The sequence below is a fragment of the Netta rufina genome (genome assembly GCF_964035555.1).
Source record: "Netta rufina genome assembly, chromosome: 5".
NCBI classification, from domain to species: Eukaryota; Metazoa; Chordata; class Aves; order Anseriformes; family Anatidae; genus Netta; species Netta rufina.
Window position 1 is genome coordinate 3,993,032 of NC_140128.1, and position 12,807 is coordinate 4,005,838.

Here is a 12,807-nt window from a genome sequence, read left to right on the forward strand (position 1 = left end):
ACTCAGTTGCCCAGAACTTTGGGGAAAACAGATTATTACTGAAACAAGACAAAGCTAGAGGTGTAAAAACTATTTTTATTATTTATTTATTTATTTATTTATTTTACGGTAATGAGTGTGTTAGAAGGAATTGCAGAATCATTGGAAGCTTGTCATTTGCTTTGATTAACTCTGTTAACAACTGGAAGAATTTTCTTCCAGGTTTTTAGAAGTGCTGTTCTTGATAGTATTACCCAAACTTGTCAGTTTTTGTTGTTGTTGTTGTTTTAAACAAATAAACAAACACAAACTTTTACCCAAATAGAAAAACTATTTTGCAAATAGCATTTAGTAAGGGAAAGTGTGCTTTCTGTTGTACTTGCCTTTCCATTTTAATTACATTGCCATTCTAGGCACAGTGAGAGCTGGTAGAAAATATAATGTTGGTGCAGTATGTACAAGTGGCATCAAGTGTAACTTGCTTAGTGTTCAGTCAGCCAAACAACACAAATTAGTCACGCTCAAGTGTGTATGTTCTTGTTTATGAGGCAGTAACTTCATGGCTAGGATTTGGTTCTGATGTTCTTGGATTTTTTTCAGTGTGTCTTTTCTTTGACAAATTGGTAGGTTCTTTAGCTATGTGCAAGCAAATTCTTTGGGAAGTGTACTTTGCAAGTAAAGGCAAAGGGGGAAGACATTTCTGAAAAAGAAATATCTGAAGATAATTTCTTGTAGATGGTCTTCCTGTTGCTATAGAGTTTTGGGGCTTTTATTTTGCAGATTTTATAGCGGTTTTGTCTTCTAGTACAAATGTAGACACAAGTATCATGTGGGCCCAAGGGAGATTATGAATTTTGCCCAGTTCTTTGCTCTAGACTGATGGGAGGTAAAAAAGCACCATCTTGTGGCCAGTGAATAAAAGTGAGGGCATACAGGGAGCCCTCTTATCTGAAGTATTTATTTGCTCACTTGCTCCTGCTTTTGTCTTGCTGGCAGGTGCAGCTTCCAGCTGGACATGGGGCAGGTGAGCAGAGGTGGTCACTTGGGCTGGTGCCATGAGGCAAACTACTCTGCTCACCTCCTGGTGGAAGGTGGGGGAAAGGGGATAACACCGGAGGGAGCTATGGACTCTCCATGGTGTCATGGGTCCACAGGGCCACTGTGCTGGGCCATGGCACCTCACAGGGTGTCAGGCACGTGTGAGCAAGCTTCTGCAGAGACCAGGTGATGGATGCGTGAGACACGAGCGATAACAGAGGTGCTAACACCAATATGTGTCCCTGTGGATCTTTGCAGTTCCGAAAACAGAGGCAGGAGCAATTCAGCCATGCTCTCCTTGCCAAGGGGCATGTGCTCCTGGATCCACTGAGTTTTTGGTTCAGGATCATGCACCAGGACATCTTTGCATGTACTGATATAGCATCACTTTGAAATAACCCGGGTGGAATTTCACTGTGGCTCTCTCCAAATGTTTAGACCCTTTTTTTCTTCTGTTAGTAGAATTTAATTCATCTTCCTGAAAGCTTCCATCATCTGCAGTGTGAGAAAGCAGAAGACCTAATGCTATTGCTTCTGACACTGAACACTGCCAAAAGCAACTTTTAGTAGGTAGCAGTAAATTTTGGTATCGGATAGCTAATCCAACATTGTCATGTATAATTAGCAGATTGAACTTCTCTCCAAGGTGAATAGTTTAAACTGTGCTGGAGAATTTGGGCATGTGCATTTTTCTAGATTGAACTATTTCAGAGCTGTCTCAGAATACCTGTTATAGATTAATCTGGCATTTCAAGTTTCTTTTCACCCGTGCTGAGCACCGTCAACTTTAGTCCAAGCTCATTGTGCTCACTGCTTCTGACAATTGGGTGAGCCCTGCCTTTGCTGCCAAATGGGGGTCTACGTGGTACATACGTTTTCTGCCTCTTTAGTGTTTTAAAAGGCACCTCATCCTCCCCCCATTCTGCACAGAATTGTCCTTTACTTTGCATGTTCCTTATCAAGTTCTCCTCTTTTGCAGAAAATGCCCATGGAGTGCCCTTTTTCAGAAACTAATAATTTCAATTTCTTAATTATGCCAAAGTTCACAATAGATTCTCTAGGAGCTTTCAAATACATCCTTAGAGTAATAAAAAATATTCTTCTTTCCTTTCTTGGCTTTATCACAATTTGTGCTTTGCACCAGTTGCTCCTTTGTCTGGGGCTGTGCTGTGATTCTAGATAACTTATTCACCTCCAGAAAAGCAAAACTTTACAAATCTGAGTGTGTACCTCTGGGCAGTTTTTTTTTCCCTCCATAACATGTGAGAAAATACTCTGAGATCCTACTCAGTACTTCATTACACATGTATTGGTTGTCTGCAAAAGAAGATCACACTCCTGTTAGTTTGGCTTTTCTATTTACTTCTGTTGTTGTGTCACAGTTCTTCTTTTAAATGGCTTTTTCTAATAGTATCTTGTCACATTAGCATATGAGGCGATTTGGCATTGCATTCATCTATTTGGTCTTCTCTGAGATGGCAAGTGCGATTTTCTGGAGGTGATGATCAAGTACGGTAGAGCCATCAGTACAACAATCTTGAGTAACCACTCCCAAGGTTGTCTTGAGTACCTGCTCCCAAGATTGCAACCATAAGTGCTTGAGAAGCCAGCAGCTATACTACAGAGCGTTGCCAAGGGATGAAGCAAATGAGAGGAAGCAATGAAGGCTTTGAACATGAAATAATTAATGTAATTGCAAAGTGTTGGCTGCAGTAAGCAGTGGTGTTTGCTGAGCTGCCTACCAGACACCCCAGGCATTTTCCTAAGTAGCCACAGAGCATGGGAAGGTGGAGAGGACAGTCAGATTAGTGTTTTCAGTGTATTACCTTGTATTTCCTGATGTGGAGTTAAGAATGTAGCTCCATTCTGCTTAGCTGCCTCTCTGTCCTCCCTGCAGCAGCTGTGGCCCAGAGTGCAAGGCATGCCAGAGGGTGCCTCCTCCTCTCCCGGGGCTGATGGAAACAGCCCCTGATCCTGATCGTCTCCATCCCAGTCAGTCCCACTGAACTCTATTTGCTGCACAATTAACTGCCCTCCACTATAGCTGTGCTGTGGTCATAAATCATGATCATAAGCAGCCTGTTCTGGTGGCTCAGAAAACCAGATCTTTTGCTTCTTGTTTGCAATCTCAGGCTACTTCTGCTCCATAAGAGAACATTGATCCTACGGCTGTTTGGATTCTCCATAGCTTCTTCATAGCTTTGCAAACACTTTGTAAGTCTAAATGAACTATATGAGCCACTTTAATTTGCTCATTATTCTGCTGACATGCTTGAAAGGCTGTTATAGGCCTTCACTGTCTCCTGTCATGGAGGAAGCCAATTATTTTGATTAGTATGTTCCTAAAATAGTTACATAGATAGTTTGTAATTCCATTTTTTAGCTCATGATATAACCATGTTTTTATACTGAACTAGCATCATGGTTATTATTGTTAGTGGGTAGGAATAGCTTGCTATAATTAATTAATCCTGAAGTGAGCACATCATGGGGAAGGATGACAATGCCAGTGTAGTGACTTTCATGTGGAAATGCAAATTGTATCTATGGAAATGTCCCAGCAGCTCAGAAGTGCTTTTTAGTAAATTCTCAGCCCTCTAAGAGAGGCACAGGAAGACAGGGTTGCCTCTGACAATTTTGAGTGAGCACACATTTTCTTAGCAATGCTTTCACTCAGATTTCACAGATCCTTTATTTTAAGGCTAGAAAATATTTCTTTATCATTCTATAATTAGAGTTACTAAGTGTAGTGTATAATTAGGTTACTAAGTGTTAAAGTAGCTATAAAATGCATATTGATCTGTGTTCTTAATGGGATGGAAGCAGAGAATCAAATGGAAAGCAAACAGATCAGAGTTCCAAATGCTGGAATTACAAAGTTTAAATGAAAACTGTCCAGTTATTCCAGTGACTTCCTGAAAGACAATGGGATACCACCTTATAAAAACAGCACCACTACCTGCAGCACTGATAGTGAAAAGCATTAGCATTGTGCCCTGTTTCTCGGTAGCACAGGTAGCTGACGTGGCCCACTCACAAAAAGAACAGCCCAGGTAGCCTCAGGGGCCCTGAGACCTTTCTCTCACCAGCATTTCCCTTCTCCAAGAGTTTTGTTGTTTGTGTTCCCTGCAACGGCCGCAGAAGCTATGTTTTACATGATGCAATTGATGTAAAGCTAATGCATGCCTCTAAGGCCCATTTACGCTGCCAGAGAAGTGTGAGGTGCCTTTAACGCAGAGGAAAATCTACACTAATATTTTCATGTCTTCTTTTCAGTCTCAGATGAAAGTTATATCTGGGAAGAAGAGATGGGAAGGCTTTTCACTTTCTGTTTTAGTAAGTTTTCAGTAAGTTTTTAATAGCTGAATAGAAATTAAAACTAAATAATCTCGAGAAAGGGAGCGGTTGGTAAATTCATCTTCTAGAAGCTAGAGGGCATAGGAGACATAGAAAGTCTCCGGGTATAACAATCACCAAGTGAGCAATTTAGAGCAACTTTCTGTTATTTTCATGTAAAACAATGTTTGCTGCTGAAGTTCAAAGTGGCTTTGTTCTTTTTCTGAAGAGAATTAACTGAAAAATAGAAATACCTTTTTGTATTTTTATTAGTTTTGCAGATATTCTAAATAAAAATCAATTATTTGTTGAGATATTGGTCTAAATGAAGCTGTTAATATATGTTTCCGATTTTTAATCCAGAACAGTTTAGTAATAAGTGTATGTTCTGCAGGAGCTCCTGTCATTAATCATTAAAATAGAGAACTACTAATAATTGTTTTAATGAAGAAGGTGAAAGGTAAATTCCTCGTCATAAGAGCATTTTTATTGAGCTGAATAACCACAGACTTCAGATTTTTACTTGTCTGTCTGGTCTGGTCGAAATATTTGCTAACTTTTCTTCATCTCCACGGTGTTTCCATGCTAGTGAAAATCCTAATGTTGTTTTTGTTACCATCTGCAGGTCTACTGGTATAATACCTGTGTGAGGGACGTACTGGCAGACTGTGCAGCATGGACCAAGCCTTATTCTGTTTACATTTTGAGAATAAAGCTCATAGGGCTTACCCTAAATGTGTAAGAGGAAGAGAGCAGCCTGAATTGCTCATTGGAATACCTCCCCAAATTTTGGGGTGTTTTGTTTTTATTTCAAAGTAATCCAGCAAGAGAACTGAGCTTTCCAAGGTTTGCAAAGGAGATGAGATGTACGTATTTATTATTTTATGTTGGGTTTAAAATGCTGTCAGTTCATAGGACTCCAGCATCAAAGAGAAGGATTCCCCTCAGCCATTGTGAACTGCTGCATTTTCCACAGGTTTTATGCTTGAAGACAGAGAGATGCTGAACCATGGAAAGATATTGCAGTAAACAAAACAGGACAGGTGGAGTAATGAAACTCTGTTGAATTATTCATTGAGTCCTGAATGATGCAGAGAGAATTATTACAGTGAACACCCCTGAAGGCAGGAGCAGTACAAGGAACAGCCCTGCCTGTGCAGTACACCTGACATGTTTTCCCAGGTAGGCATCTGCAAAAACGAATAACTTGTATAAATGAACTGAAACAGCTGTGTTTGGTAGCTGTCCATTACTCATCTAGAAATAGTCAGTCTATTCCAGGACCAGTTTAGTTCATGCTCTGGTGCCATGGACATCAAATTAAAAGCACATTCAAGTAGTTTGCTGAAAATCAATGGACTTCTACACATCTTTAATGAGAAGCACACCTTCAGGCTTGCTGGCTTAAACTTGATGATGCCTCCGAATAAATGTCATAGGTAAAGAGGAACATACATCAACACTGAGCTGACTCCAAGAACCATTGTATACCAATACATACTTTTAACCCCTAAAACATTTTCCCAGCTTGCCTTTGGGGGTCAAGAAACTGTACGACCTCATCACAATGGTAGGTATCTCAAGGTATCGTACTCCTAATGCTGTTAAGTGTTTTTTTAATGATCAGTGGTGTGCTCTCATTTCAGATTTGTACTGGACTTGAATGTGGTGGTGAAGAATGTTGTAAGAAAATTCAAGAGCAAAATAGTGAGAGAGAGCACAGGGTTTGAGAAATACACAGTACAGGAAGGGCTGAGGAGTTATAAAATATTGTTCATTGAGTGCCACCTCTACTGTGTACTCAATATGGCAGAGAATAGAAGTGCGTTAAGTCAGAGCAGCATTTTTAATTGTGCAATAATGAGTCAGGGAAAAGCTGGAGTGTTCCAGCCTCACACTGTATTAATATAAAATGCTAGTATACAGTAGCATCCAGATTAATTTAACTAATCTGAAATTCCATTTTAGATGCCTTGTTTCCTTCTGGTGGTGGTTACTCCTGAGAGCTGTACTACTTGAAATTCCTCAAGAACAAGGTACAGATGTCACTTCACCATCAGATGCCAAGGAATATTTGATTTTTTAATCTTCTAAATCTTTTAAAAATATAATTTATAATTTATAATTTATTCCAATGTTTTCCCCGTTCTTAAAATGGGAAGTAAAACTTATTAGGACGCCTGGTAACCTTAGAGTAAAATTTAGCAAAATAATCTGATACTTTGGTGTAAGAAGCTAAAAGGTTATTTGGTTTGCAACTGGATACTAAGTATATAGCTATCAGAGAAAGCGACTCTTCACTTAAATGCATTTTTCTTCCTGATAGTCATTTCTAGAACTCTGGTAGGTGGTTAGTCCTAAAAACGTAGGTTTTAACTTAATATTGTATTATTAACTTAATGCGGCAGAAGACTGTCATCTTTGCACTTTCTGCAGCAGATCCATACGCCACCTTTGCTAGCTCCTTCTCGTGAGACAGTGTTGCTAGGCAGAGGCATAGAAAAGGTATAATGTTGGTTCCTTGTAATGATATGTATTTATGTCTTCTGCTGCCACAGACTTCCTCCTTCCTGACTGGAGATATCTACAGGACCTAGGTTTGGTACTTTATACTCTGAGCTTGACTTCTAAGACATCATAATTTCTAGGAAGCTTCGCTGAGGGATAGCAATGGCAAACCTTTTATTCTAAGAAGTTACATACTCATGACTTCTCCTGTACAACAGGGTTGCCATTTTTGACTTGATTTTCTGTGTTATTTTTATCTATAGGGCTGAAATAGGATGATTAGTTACTGCTTCTCTGAACTTTTGACACTTGCTGGCTGTTTTCTGTGTGTATTCCCTATCCAGGCCAGATGTTTCTGCACATGAGCAGCCCAGCCATTTAGCTTATTTTCTTTTGGATGGCAAAGCCTTAATTTTGTCTTGTGGTGGAGGACATTTGAGCATGGAGACTACCCATTTTTTTTGGAAGGACTCCAGCGACTCTGGCATTCTTGTGTGACTGGATATGGTTCCCGAGATGCATGATATTCAACTGCGGCATTAACTCTGACCTCGGCAGAGGTTATGTGATTTCTGTAGCATTTTTCCACTCTGCTTTGGGGGCACTGTTGTGTGTTCTTGGGAGACTGAGACTAAAGCTCATAGAAATCTCCCCAGAATATCTCTTGAGATTGCTAGCACTCCTTAGCCTGGGCTTGACAGCCACTGCCTGCAGCCTGAGCTCTGAAGGGACCTTGATATTTTAAGCCCAAATTGAGATCTTTTCCTTTCTTTGAGACATATGTTGAGAAGGTTATACTCTGCTTAAGCCAGGCAGGTGGTATTTCCAGAGAGAAATGTTTTCAGAATGAAAAAATGTTCAGATTGAACACTTCTCAGGCCAGATTTCCAAACAAGCTCTCCACCCAGGAGGTCTCACTAGGAAGAAGGAGCCAGTCTGAACACTGCAACCATAAACAGATGACAAAATGGGAAGATTCTTCAGAAAAGCTGAATTTGGGCTGTCATGGCAAAACCCTCTTTAAAGTCCCTGTTTTGGGCCACAATGCTTGAACAGGTGGGAATAGCATGAAGAAACCTGGCCTTGTCCTCAGTGTTGTTGGTAGGTGATGCTGCCTTAGGAAAGAAGTGAAGAGCTGGGTTTCCTCTAACAGCAGGGATTTTCTCCATTGCTTGTACAATAAACTTGATGTTACTAAGTTGTTGGAATAAGTACGATACAGAAGGCAGAAAAGTAGAAATGAGGTTTTCTTTCTGTTTTCTTGTCAGAAGATGAGCAAACTAAAGCTGCAGTCCTGCAGGGACTCCCCTCTGTGCTTTATCTTAGGCACTACCAATAGTCCCATTGCTGCAGGAACAAAAAAGAGCAAGGCTAAACGAGGACTGGAAATATATATATATATAATGAGAATGTATCAAAAGTAAAATAGGAAAAAACAAATCAGAAAGAACTAAAATCCAAACCTTAAATTCAAAGGGGGAAGATTATCCTGCTTCTTACTCCTTTCTGTTTTTTGGGAGGCCAGTTCTGACTATAAGCAGAACGAAGCAAGAAATGTGCCCTGCTTTGAGCAGAATTTGGGATGCTATTTAATTTGTGGACTTAAGGTAAGCACTGGATGAAATGAGAGAAAGAAAAAAAGGAACTCTTAAGTGCAACAGAAAGGAAAATTTTTGCTGTGAGAATGCAGTTGTGGGATGCAGCCACGTCCGGCAGACAGGAAGGAAAGCATGTTGATGGTACCATTAGGAGTGCAAAGGAGCGCCAGTGCACATGCCAGTGCATACTGACCAGTCTGAGTGCTCACAATGAGAACAATTAATACTAAATTCCTGAGAAGGTGGTGGAATTTGCCAGGCATCCAAAAAACAACCAGACCATTTTCAGGTCCTGATTATTTCCTAATGAACTGCTTGACCCCAAGGGCCCCTAGCAGCCATGAAATTCTGCCTTTTGAAAGCCTCTTAGAATAGTTCCATTCAAATACAGACATAATTACACCTCTCCTCACAATATTACATTTCAAATATCCTCCCAGTAATCAGAATTACTGCAGTGTGTGAGGAGTGAAGAGCTCCTTTATCCTTAGAGGAGAAAGCATCTGAGCTGTTATGAGCTAAAGGAGGTTTATAATGGGAAAGGCTAATAGAAAAGGCTTTGAGGCATCATCACAGTCATAGAAAAGGCTTGAGCAAATTTGTGTCTGACAGAGAGTTACAATGCTGTGCCTTTACTAGGAAAAGCTCAGATGGAGAGCACGAGAGAGAGAACTAGAATCCCCTTCCTGCCCCACAGAAAATCACAGCTACAGAAGAGTTTGTGTATATTTCAGTTTGTTTCCATGGTTTTAATCTTCTAACTTGCTTTAATTATTCCTATTCAAGGCTGATTTATGTTTGGCAACTTTACATCAAAAAAAGTTCCCACTAGTAAAATTGCAAACACGTAGAAGATAGAACAACTCTCATACTTGCAGGCAGGATGGGGGAATACGATGTGTTCAGATGCAGTGTGAACCAGTCAGCTGGTGAGATTGTCCATGAAAATATCTCTGATACTGGCTGTGACTACTAATTTTTCCTTATTTGCAGTAGCCCCTCAGTTTTCTGTCTCCTCTTACTGAAGAGCAGAAATATTGACCTCATAGGGGATTTCTTGCAGTTGGTTTCCCAGTTATTTTTTTGGTGCTAATACATAGTTTGTTTACCAACTGCATGTTTTGAACTTTGGGGCAGTATGTAACACTGTGCGCCTGTAGGAAGTTTCAGTCAGCTGTATTGTTTTATGCCATGACATTCAGAGCTCTGCTCTCCAGAATGGAGTGTGAATTTTTGTCAACCATACTCTATAGCCTGTTACTAGGATGCTTACTCCACAGTTAGGAGTAAGACACATCCAACAAGCTATCTAACTAGGAAAGACTGCAAAATCACTGTATTTCATAGATGCTAAGTTCCTACAAGTTTTAACAGAATCAGGATCCAGTGTGGTGAGACGTCCTTATCTACAGGAAAATGAGCTTTCTTAGTTCTGCTGCCTGTACAATTTGCAGTTTGTAGCTTCAGTGGGAGTGGGTGTGCATTCATGGAACAGAGGTGGGTCTTTGGGAGGTGACCATTTTTATTTATTTATTTATTTATTTATTTATTTATTTATTTATTTATTTATTTATTTTAAAAGCTGCTGGTAGTGGAGATTTGATTGTGAAACAGAAAGTGAGAGCACAGAAAAACCAAGCAGCCGAGCTACAAGAGGAGCCTGAAGTTACAGCAAACTGGCACTGCATTGCTTTGCATTAATCCTCGAACAGTCCAACCTAGTTGGAGGAAAGGTGACTGATGTGCCTGTTGTCACCGACTCATAAGGAAAAGATACATCAGCAACGACTAAATAACATTCAAAATGGAGGAAGAATTAATGAATAGTAATGAGTGAGCTATAGACTCTGAAAGTGTTACTGCAAGAAACTTCACTGAAACAGACTGCAAAGTTTGAGGTCTGTAACCATACACAGAAACAAACTGAGCTGGCTTGACAGAAAGCCTGTAATTTCCTAGATTAACAGTTTGCAGAGATATGGTTTAGTACTAAGTGAGGGTTTGTGACTGAAAAAAGAAAAATGTTGTTCAATAGATATTGATTTGTCTAATTATATGCAGGATTTATTTAAAGCGGAGACTAGTCTGCTTTTAAAGAAATGGTAGTGGGTGTGTCTGTCTGAGTGCATTTGCTGTTGGAAGCACTGGATTCCCACATGTGGTATCATTTAGTTGGGTTTAAAATGAATAAGAAGGAATGTGCTTTTTGGTACTAAATCTTCTTACCTTTCATAAAGTGCAGGTGATCCCATGTTATGTCTATGGTGATATCAAAGAAGCGTTTGACATAATGAGGGACATTTTTTATACCACGAGTATCATTAGTATTTCCAGGAGAGTAATGAGAGTGGTCTGAATACCAAGGACTCTGGCTGGTGGCTGCTCTGTGGCAAGGGCTCTGGACCTGCAGGGCAAAGTGAGTGAGCTGGAGCTGTCATTCCATGGAAGACGGCCAGGGGCATTTTCCCCATCCTACTTGGTCTTTGCTGGCTGTGGGGGCTGTGGAAATTAGGATTCTTATGAACCCGCTAACAGGGAATGGCAGATAGCATGCTCCTGATGCAGTTTTCCCCCAGGTTTCATTAACCTCTGTATAGATATTATTTTAATTAAAATAATCTTGACAGCACCTATGAAAAAGCTGTGGGGGTTGCAACGGCAATTAAATGTGTTGTCAAAAGTGATAAGCAGCCTGGTATCACAGGAAGGAAATTAATACTCCAACCAATAATGGAACAGTAATCTTAATCCAGAGCTTTTTGCTGCTCAGGAACTGCTTAAAATGGATGGATTTTGGAGACCAGGCAATTTTAGAACAAGACAGTTAAGCAATATGTACCATAAAGCATCTCTGTTTTAAAAGTCAATGTCATACTGTTGTAATAGTGGCTGATAGTCAGCCAGCATGAAATGTGATACTAATTAGACATTAATTAGTATGTATGTGCAAAACCTTGACTATTCTCCTTAAATTTTGGATATCAGAAACATTGGGAGTTACATTCAATATTAGGTCCTGGAAGTGGAGTTTAACAACAATCTTCACCAGTGCCTGTTGCCTCTTTTGCATTGTCCACTACAGAGAGAAGGCCTGGAAATTCACTTGAGTGGAATTAGTTTGGTCCACTCTCAGTGAATTTAATTCTGTGAGAATTAAAGCATGGAATGATAGCATGCCATGTACCTGGTTAGGGAAACCTGCACCGTAATGTGCCTGAGGCACTTCAAAGAGACAGGCCTGTCAGTGTCCAACCTCTCCTTGCCCCACTGAAGGTTTAATAGCCAGTTATCTTTTCTGGTGATACATGTAGGATTACATCGTGCACCATTATACCTGGTGATACGTGTAGGATTACATCGTGCACCAGTCTACACAAAGTTTCTTTGTCTCATTATTCCATCCCTAAAATTAAAATGAATCTCTTCATTTAGTTGCAGCTACATCTCGCAAGAGCTGTGATTTGAAGGCAAGATCTTCAAGAAATAGCTTCTTTCTTGCTTGTTTTGCAGTAATGCCCAGCAGAGTAAAAAAACCCTGTTGTATGAGGGACTACTTCAAAATGTTGTGAGAGATATTTTGTCACAAGAACATTCACACTGTAAGAAAATTTGAAATATCAGAGCAAAAAAGCAACATGTAAGTAAGGAGAACCAAGAAACGGGGACAGGGAGTGCTTCTTCTCTGTTAAAAAGGCACTCTTTGTTCCTCACAAGTCTGATTTACTGTTACAGTTGACTGATGTCATCCAGTGGATGAAGACTTTGACCTGAAGGATGATAGCAGCTAGGGCCAGCTTACTTTATGGATTAACTCAGAAAGAGCTTTCTACAAAGCAGCACTGAAGGTAGCCCAGCAGGCAGCAGTGGCTGGAGGAGCCCTAAGGCTGACAAGAGGGACAGAACACTGACTTGGTAAGCAGGAGCAGGAGACAGGGATATAGAGCTATGAAGAGGACTGAAGAGTGTTATGAGTGTATAATAGAGAAGGGCTGCAACTGAGGACATCAAAGAGGTTTTTTTTTTTTTTTTTTTTGGGGGGGGGGGGCGGAACAGAAAAACAAGCAAAGGTGAAAGGGGTGGGGATGGGGAAGCTGAAGTTCAGAGAGGAGAAGGCAGCCGGGACAAACGTCCTGGGGAATCAAACTGGATACAGCTGCTTCTCCTGTGAGAAGTCTCATATTTAAAGATCTCAAGGGGTCAGTAAAGTTTTACGCTGAGTTCTGGTGTCAGCTTTCAGATTAAATGTACACAGGAAACAAACATACTTTCTTACTGATATAACAGAAAGAAAAAATCAAATGCAACAGAAGAATGGAGACATATTTCCAAGGTCTTTCCATACTTTAGA